The sequence below is a fragment of the Apium graveolens genome, chromosome 9 (genome assembly GCF_009905375.1).
Source record: "Apium graveolens cultivar Ventura chromosome 9, ASM990537v1, whole genome shotgun sequence".
NCBI classification, from domain to species: Eukaryota; Viridiplantae; Streptophyta; class Magnoliopsida; order Apiales; family Apiaceae; genus Apium; species Apium graveolens.
Window position 1 is genome coordinate 267,662,565 of NC_133655.1, and position 10,236 is coordinate 267,672,800.

General features: G+C 34.5%; 1 long non-coding RNA gene across 1 annotated transcript; it reads right to left on the reverse strand.

Annotated features, from left to right (window-relative positions):
* Positions 1-5,354: 5,354 nt before the first annotated feature.
* On the reverse strand, positions 5,355-9,728 carry LOC141683037 (uncharacterized). Its single transcript, XR_012560077.1, has 3 exons — positions 9,549-9,728; positions 7,795-7,874; positions 5,355-7,506 (listed from the first exon to the last, which is right to left on the reverse strand). It is a non-coding gene; the product is annotated as an uncharacterized LOC141683037 (long non-coding RNA).
* Positions 9,729-10,236: the final 508 nt, after the last annotated feature.

The window sequence follows — 10,236 nt, forward strand, 5'->3', positions numbered from 1 at the left end:
TGAAGTGACCATAATATAAATATGACTTAAAGGAATGTTAAGGGAAGTATGAGTTGAGAGGGTGCATAATAAGTAGTGCATGAGTGCGAGTTGCCGTAAATTAGAACGGAATCTAACGAAATAAAATGTGTTTATGGTTATAGATTTCCGAGCGGAACCTAGAGCATCCTCCACCTCAAGATACCCAGACAAGTTTACGAACCTCACTCCATTTTTACTGTTGTGTTGTGAAAGGATTGTTTTACTATCATCGCATAAATACCATGTTTGCCATGATATGTAGTTGTTGAATTTTCACATAATATAGCGATGTTGTACGATATAGTATATATCGTGAAATGTTTATTCCGCTTTAAGCGTGACATATTATATAAGACCGAGACTCGGTCGGGATTTAAAATGAAACCCGGAAATCATTCGGGAGATATTATAGGACGGTTATAAGTCCATAGTAGTACGGTTTAAAAGAGACTCATCGTCCACTTTCGAAACATTAAAATACCTCGAACTTTTATTAAAACAATTTCCCAACGATCATATTCCCTCAACTTTATTTTATTGTTCAGATAATGAATATTATATACGTATTCCTTTATTATGGGAGTAGTATACTCCAACGTTGATTTATTTCAAACCCGATTAATCATTATAGATTATTAATTATGTAGACACAAACTAGTTGAGGAATATTATTTTAAATAAATATTTTAGAGAGTAAACTCATTCGAGATTTGATTATTATCGATTATCATTTAATTATTTATTAAAGGGTTTATTATTGATTTAAAAATCATAGATCCTGATTTAAAACACTTTCTGATTTCGGAATATCATTCGAATAATTTCAGATCGTCGGTGAATATTATCCCGACTTATTAATATTTTGAATATAGTTTCAAGGAGAAACTTTTTCCCCTTATTGATTATCTGTTGACAACGGTCAACTCACATCCTTAGTACTTGCTCCGAAACTTTCAGAAGTACATATATATATATACAGTAAAGCTATCAACAAGCAAAATGCTTGGAGGAACTTCGATGTGGTTCGAGTTCTCGAGATACGATAGGATTTCCTAAAGGACAAGGGAGGGGTAGGATCCAAGTACTTCGTGTATTGGATAGACTACTGGTTCCGTAGGAGACGGTACAATATGTACCTATGGATCTACGAAGTGTGTACCTGAGAGGGATGGACACAGAAGAGGCCCGAATGCGGCCAGAGTGATAACCGATAATAAAAAGGAAATCGTGCTTCTAATAGTAGAAAAGGTTACTTTTATCGCAGTACGACTGATCATCGTATGCAGTGGCTCCAACGAATGTCCTAATTCTTCCAATTGGATTTGTGATGCAATACCGTAACCCAAGCCTAGGTGATGGGATTACTATTAAGGTATTTGCGGGATATTAACATTCCTTAAAGAATTGTTTTCATGGGAAGGTGTGTAACACCAAGGAAAACTATTTTCGAATAAAACATAATTATCATATATGATGTTATCATACAGTCATTTCCATACTGTACATTATTATGCTGGGCATTATAGCTCACACTTGTTTTCTTAAATTTACACAACACAACAGTGAATCAAGATGCCTGCCATGAGAACCACAGCCAGGAAACGGGTAGGAAATGGCCAACTGTTCCGTAGATTATTTGGTGTTGTACCACAGGTAGTCAAAATAAGCTGGATTAGTTTTCAGTTGTTTACAGTTCGGCTTATATATAAATATGACTTATGTAAGGTAAGAAACAAGAAACGTATATTTGGCCAGCGGACTAGCCTTACCTAAAGGTCACTCCCCGGTAAGATTAATTACTTTTGGGTTGTAATAAATATCACTTGATGGTTAATAATTACTCTAGTTATGATGGTTCGTTTCCAAGACAATAACCTGTAAGTGTGTGTGTGATAAGTGTGGGGTCGTGAAGTGTGAGTATTTACATATTGTAGTGTGAGTTGTGTGAGTTTAGATGGCGCGGCTTCCGACACTCCTGACCCCGGGTTTTGGGGCGCCACACAACTAAAACTAAAATTACATTTCTGAAAAAGTGAATTACAAAGAACCTGATTATTTTATTTTATACAGAGGAGACAAAGTTAGTTATGATAAGCTAATGTTCATATCATAATTAACTAAAAACTATCATATCAAGGACTAGTCTACTTATCACATTCCTGTTATCTAGAAAATAAGAAACTATCAATAGACAAAATATTCCCCCCTCAGATTAAAGGTGCTGAAAGTACATTCAATCTGGACAACAGGTGCAGGTGAGCTTGACGAGATAAACTCTTAGTAAGAATGTCTACCAATTGATGAGAAGAAGGAATATAAACAGGGTGAATAAGCTTGGCCTGGACTTGTTCCCTGACAAAATGATAATCAAGTGCAAAATGCTTAGTTTTAGTGTGAAAAATAGGATCAGCTGTAATATCTAGTTTAGCTTGATTGTCACAATGAATCAAAATAGGTGGGGATTGAGGGATTTGAAGTTCGGAAAGAAGTAACAGCATCCAGTTCAGTTCACAAGTAGTGTCAGCAATGGCTCTAAGTTCAGCCTAAACAGTGGACTTAGAAACAACCGGTTGTTTTCTGGAAAACCAATTAATGAGAGAAAAACCAAGCAATAGACACATGCCGGTAGTGCTCCGAGAAGTGTCAAGGCAAGCACCCCAGTCACTATCACAGTAAGCCTCTAGACGCAAAGAAGAAGATGCCGGATAGAACAGACCTTGAAAAGGAGAACCTTTGAGATATCTGAGAACCCTTTGAACATCACTGAGATGAGGAACCCGAGGAGCTTGAAGAAATTGACTCAAAACATGGACAATAAAAGCTATATCGGGCCTGGACAATGTCAAATATAATAATTTACCAATAAATTTTCTGTATAAAGTAGGATTATCCAACAAAGGGTAATCTACCAGTTTCTTTGTGGGGTATCTTCTCACTTCAGCCCATCTTATCAACAAAGTTATACATTCAATTTTAGGTTTTAAGAGCCCTTATGAAAAATTGTTTAGAGAATTGCCAATATATAGTAATCTGAAGGTTTTTGGTTGTCAGGCTTATATGTACATTCACACATCTGATAAACTGGTTCCAAGAGCTATTCCAACAGTTTTTGTGGGATATCCTATGCATCAGAAAGGCTATAAGCTTTATGATCCAGTCACTAAAACATTTCACATTTGACATTTCAAGACATGTTATATTTCATAAGGACATTTTTCCATTTAAACAATCTATCTGTCATTCTGAACTACCTTTTCCACCTCCAATTATTGTTTTACATGAAACAATCAGTAGTCCTCTTGACTATCTTCCTGATCAAACTCTTGCTAATCCTGAATCTGATTCTTTCTCCTCTCCTGATTAAAATGTCACTCCTGACATTGGCTCTTCATCATCTGATGCTTTTGTTGAATCAAATGATTCTCCATCTCTTATGCATATTCCTACTAGAGTTTCCACAAGAAATAGAGCTCAACCTTCTTGGTTTAAAGATTTTGTTATCCCTTCTTCACATATTGTCCCTTCCCAGTCACAAGCAAATAGTGTTATGTTACACAAATATCCAATTAATGAAGACAAATATCAGTTTTATAATACTTCTCCTGCTTTATTTGCTTGTACTGTTAATTCTCAAAATATCATTTCTAAACCCTTCCCATATAATCAAGCCATTTTTTATTCAAGATGGATTGATGCTATGGACAAAGAGTTAACAGCCCTTGAAACCAATGCTACCTGGGAAATTGTTCCAGTCCCTTCTGATAAAAAGATCATTGGTTGTAAATGGGTTTACAAAGTCAAATACTTGGCTGATGGTAGTATTGATAAATTCAAAGCTCGTTTAGTTGCGAAAGGATATACTCAGATAGAGGGACAAGATTATCACAATACATTTGCACCTGTAGCTAAGATGTCAACAGTTAGAGTTCTCTTAGATTTAGCAGCAGCTAAAAATTGGGATATTCATCAGCTTGACATCAATAATGCCTTTTTACATGGTGATCTACCTGAAGAAGTATACATGGAAATTCCCAAAGGTCATCCTGCTATGGCATTCCTAATATGGCATGTCGACTTCTAAAATCCATTTATGGACTAAAACAGGCTTCAAGACAATGGTTTGAGAAGCTTGGGGTTGTTTTATTGTAACTTGGTTTTCACCAAACTGTTGCAGACTATTCTTTATTCACTATGAAGTTTAATGGTTCTTTTATCATTGCTTTAGTATATTTGGATGATATACTTTTGACTGGAAATGACCTTTCTGCTATAACTCATGTTAAAAAGGTTCTTCATGATATATTTACTATCAAGGATCTTGGTCTTGCTAAATACTATATGGGTCTTGAAATTCACAGAGATTTTGCTGGATTGTTTGTACATCAGCATAAGTTCATTCATGATCTTCTTGTTGAAGCTGGTTTGCTTGATTGTAAACATTTATCTTTACCATTTGATCCTCTTGTCAAACTATCTACTAAGGAAGGAGATTTGTTGGATAATCCTACTTTATACAGAAAATTTGTTGGTAAATTATTATATTTGACATTGTCCAGGCCTGATATAGCTTTTATTGTCCGTGTTTTGAGTCAATTTCTTCAAGCTCCTCGGGTTCCTCATCTCAGTGATGTTCAAAGGGTTTTCAGATATCTCAAAGGTTCTCCTTTTCAAGGTCTGTTCTATCCGACATCTTCTTCTTTGCGTCTAGAGGCTTACTGTGATAGTGACTGGGGTGCTTGCCTTGACACTTCTCGGAGCACTACCGGCATGTGTCTATTGCTTGGTTCTTCTCTCATTAATTGGTTTTCCAGAAAACAACCGGTTGTTTCTAAGTCAACTTCTTAGTTCATTTATGATCTTCTTGTTGAAGCTGGTTTGCTTGATTGTAAACATTTATCTTTACCATTTGATCCTCTTGTCAAACTATCTACTAAGGAAGGAGAACCTGAGAGCCCTAGTCATCTCTAACAAATTTCTGTGTTTTCTTTCCACTCTCCCATTTTGTTGGTGAGTATTAGGACAAGAACTTTGATGAATTGTGCCATTAGCAGTAAGGAAAGAAAGCAGATCATTATTGAAAAATTCTCCACCATTATATGTTCTTATGCATTTGACAGAAGTATGAAATTGTTTTTCAACATAAGAAAAAAAATCTTTTAAACACTGAATTACATGATGCTTAGTAGGAATCAAGATAGTCCATATTGCTCTTGAAAAATCATCTACAAGAGTCAAAAAGAATTTGCAACCATTGCAAGTGGGAGTCCTGTATGGACCCCAAACATCACAATGTAACAAATTAAAACAAGCTAAAGATTCAGATTGACCTGAAGGAAAAAATAATTTGCATTGTTTTGCCAATGGACAAATGTTACAAGGAACTGAAGAGTGTTGTACATTAAGGTCTGAAATTTTTGATAAAACTGAAAATGGCACATGACCTAGTCTTTTATGCCATAGAACATGCGAATTATCATGTGACACATTTAAAATAGCGGATTGTGGAGAAATGTTGATATGTTGATATAAACCACCTGAAATACTACGAAGAACTAATGCCTCCTTCTGGGCTTGGTCCTACATATAACATGTAGTTGGAGTGAAAAATACATAAGAGGTTAATTGAGAAGATAATTTGCTGATAGAAAGAAAATTAGAGGCAAAAGAAGGAATGAATAAAACATCCTTAAGCACTACAGAAATAGAATATGGTGGGACAAAACCAATGTGTATTACTGAAACAACTGTTCCGTTAGGGAAATTAACAGATAAAGGTGGATTTAAAAATATAACATCATGCATGAAATCAAGACTGCAACACATATGATTTGTTGCTCCTGTGTCAATAATCCATACATTTCTTGCAATGTTCACGGAAGAGTGAAAAGAGAAAGCAGTACCTGCTAGATTAGTAGAGAAATTGTAAGAAGATGGTTGTAAATTTACAGTAGATGTCTTATCTTTGTTCAATGATTCAAGAAGTGTATGCATTTGATTTTGTAAAGCTTCCATTTGAACCTGCATTTGAGATTGAACATTGCTTGACATCTGGGAAGCTTGGAAAGCCTGACCTGAGACTGGAGTAGATAAATTGTCTTTCTGGTGATTCTGAAATTTAGGATTGTAGGTAGTTCTCCTTCTTTCTTTGTTATTAGGATGAAAAGGATGATCAGGAGGGTATCCAACCAATATGTAACACTTTTCTTTAGTATGTCCCTTGACATGACAATGAGAACACTCAACAACAAACCTGTTAGAAGAATACTTGGAAGAAGAAAAGCTAGTAGCATTAGTATGCTTGGGAAGATTAACCATCATAGAGATAAGAGTAGTAACTGTAGAATAAGTTTGTCTCTTTCTTTCTTCTTGTTTGAGAAGCATAAAAGCTTGATTAATAGTTGGACATGGATTCATCATAAGTAACTGACCTCTGGCAGCAGTGAAACTGGAATGCAGACCCATGAGAAACTGAATCAAGCTTGTTTTTTTAATTTGTGCTTCCCATTCTTTGATAGCACCACAATTACATTTGATGACAGGTTCAAAGCTCTTAATCAATAACTTTTTAATTTGTGGAAGTAAAGTTCAACAGAATCAGTACCTTGCTCTAGTTTGAATAGATCACGCTGAGTCTCATAGATTTTATGACCACTAACTACAGCAAACCGTTCATTCAATTCATTCCAAACACTGCAAACATCATCCATGTAATTCATACTGCTGCTAATTTCATTAGAAACTGTATTTAGTATCCATGTTATCACCATATCATTTACTCATTTCCTATGAGCAAACAATGGTGACTCAACACTAGGAGCCACAAAAACTCCATTAACGATTACTAATTTGTTCTTAGCAGACAAAGAAATTTGCATAGAACGTTTCCAGGTGGCATAGTTTTCTCTACCTAAAAGTTTATTCGAAATCAAGATCATGCCAGGTTGATCATTGTTGTGTAAAAATAGTGGATGATTGTTATTCTCTATTGATTGAACACTATCATTCTGTGTGGTTTGTTGTTGTTGACGATCATTTGGATCAACAGATCCAGAAGGTGTAGTCATAGTGTTGTTACTAAAACCTAAAACTGCATTAACATAAGAGTCCGTATTGCTTGTGTGCTTAAATGACATTAAGATGACACAATTAAGGTAAAAACTACTAGAATTTCTTCAACAATTAAATCGAAAAAGTAGATCTAAGCTGTATCAAGAAAATGATGGCGAACATGATGAAAAGCTGAAAGATCATGCACATGATAAGGAAGAGAAAACACCGTTATTCATTAAAAGAAGTTATGGAGAATCACGAATAGCAAGAGAGATCTTGCAGAGAGAGAGAGAGATCGAGGGAGATCGAGAGAGAAGAGATCGTGATTTCAGCTACGATCAACGAAATAATAACTCGTTGTGTTTGCTTTGCGGAAATTGCTCTGATACCATTTTAACATTCCTGTACATTCACCATTGAAGAACTGATACAAATCTGTAGAGAGAATGTAGAAGATGAAGACTCAACTAAAGCTGAAATTACATTTTAGAAAAAGTGAATTACAAAGAACTTGATTGTTATGTTTTATACAGAGGAGACAAAGTTAGTTATGATAAGCTAATGTTCATATCATAACTAACTAAAAATTATCATATCAAGGAATAGTGTACTTATCATATTCCTGTTATCTAGAAAATAAGAAACTATCAATAGACTTAATAATCATAGTAGAGATATTACATTGATGAGAGAAAAATAAGTAAAGTCCAACATGACTTTTACCTGTAGGTATCTTCAGTGTCCAAGTTGGATCTGAAAATACCACCCATGAGTAGTAAAGGTAGAAAGAATCAATTAAAAATCTGCAAATATAGAGTAAAGTATAGGTGAATGAAGGCACACAAAGAACTTAACGCAACTTTAGTTCAGGAGATAAAGTAATTAAATCCCCGTGTGTGACTTGATCGCTTTGACCATTAGAAAGATAAAGAGACAGAGTCACACAATTGAGGATTTTTCAATAGATGAAAGAAAGTGGTGATATGATATGTGGCCCATGTGTCTAATATATCCAAGTGGTAACATAATCAACATTATCTGGTAATACCACATTGTTACTGTAGTGAAAAGTATATGCAAAGGCGTTGAGATTGAAGTGGCCTGCATTAACTGAGTTTGTAGATGCTGGTCAAGCAGAAGAAGAACCAAGAGAATTAGCTTTTTGACTAGATTAAAGCATACTGAGGAGTTGCTTATATTGACTATTTGACAATCCATAATTGGTTTGTATGTCACTTGCAACTGGAGGTGCGCTGTCTCCGTTACTCCCTTTATGAGTAGTACTTAAGTGAGTAGATAGCATAGGTTTGTTACCATCATACTTTGGCTTAGGTTTAGGCTTTCCATACATCTTATACAATGAAGGATATCCATGAAGACAGAAGCAAGTATCTCTGAGATGGCCATTAAGGTGGAAGTTGTCACAATATAGAAACGGGCCATTAGGTGTCTTCCTTTGCCCTGGTGGCTATCCAACCTTGTTATTTTTTATAGTATCAAAAAAACCGCCAGAAGTTCTAGTATACTGCTTAACAGACATAGAAACATTCCCAGAGTTAAAGCTACTACCATTATTGGAGTCTCTTTGGCTTTCTTCCTCAAGTAACATATTACAACATTGACTTAAACTAGGAACTGGTTTCATTAGAATAATTTATCCTTTGATTGATGGAATTGATCACTTTATCCCATTAGAAACGAGATCAAATTCAAAGAGTGATCATAGATTTCTAGACAAGTGTTCACTACACAAGTGCATACAAAACAAGTGCTTTCTCGCTTAAGCAGAAATGCATTTTAATTCATATGTAAGTGTTTTAAACTCGGTGTAATATGCAGTAACAGACATAGTGCCTTGTGAAAATGGTGACCGTTTCTTCCAAAGCGAAAAGAGTTTTGGGAGATTGCTTTAAGCATAATGCATTGACAATTCATCCCAAAGTTTTTTAACCGTGTTCAGAAAAACAACACTGGTCCTGATTTCAGAATTGATAGAGTTTAACAATCTCATACTAAATGATTACATCTATTCTAATAGGATAATAGAGTAACCTGAGTAGGTTTACCATAGTTCCGTCAACAAAACCTAATTTGAGTTTAGAGGATTACGCTAATTCCATAGATCAAATCCATTGGGATTAATAGTGTTCATTAAGAACAATATTAGTTAGGTTGATACCAGGATTATCAAAAGGATGAACATAGTAAGGATGTTGTGTATCAGTTGTGGTGAATATTGTATTAGTAGTAGCAGATGCATACGAAGATTGTTTATACATAGTGTTTGATAAAATGTCAAGATGAAATCAAAGACGATTTGATAGACAAAAGGATATGGAATTGATAGACAAAGAAAATATTACAAAATGATTGATGAAAAACGCAACAAATAGCAACGAAATCACCAACTAACACAAGAAACAAGTTAGCACTTAAAAGTAAAGAATAATAAATTACATAGATAAAAAAAATCTTACGACGATGACTGAAATGCGGAAGAGATTAGTGATCAAAAACTCTCTGATACCATGTCAATTTCATAAATTTGATCAAGTTTCAATGAAGTTTTAACAAAGAAAGAAGACGACTACCATTTTACTCACATAACCAATACAAAATGTTTCCTTAAGTTGTAAGTAATAAAAACATAACCTTATATAAAGACTCTGATACATCGTATTTCTCAATCCATTATTCTGTAACTAAATCTTGCAACTTGATGTCAGTACGAGCTGAGCTGGCAATTATAGTTTTTTTCCTTTTTATTATTTACTTCTACTTTATCTTGTATATGATTTAGTCTTTCTTTGATTGAAGAGAGTTGACTTTCTGAAGTGCCATATTTATACATAACAATAAGTCAAAGTCCGGTAAATTTAGTTACGAAAATTAAACAAAGACAAAAAATTTGGAAGAGTGTGAGTATATTAAATATTACAAAAAAAAGGTTTCCAAAGTTAACAGAATATTTATCTAAAGTGACTTGGATTATATATAAAAGTTGAATGGTATTTTTATAATAATAGAATTAACCTCATGCATTGAAATACTGATGTTCTTGAAAGCTACTAGGTCGTACAATACTCAAGTTAATCACTATGTAATGACCTAAACTGTGTTAATATAATACATAGCTGCTACAAATTAGTCTAGGATATGCATTAT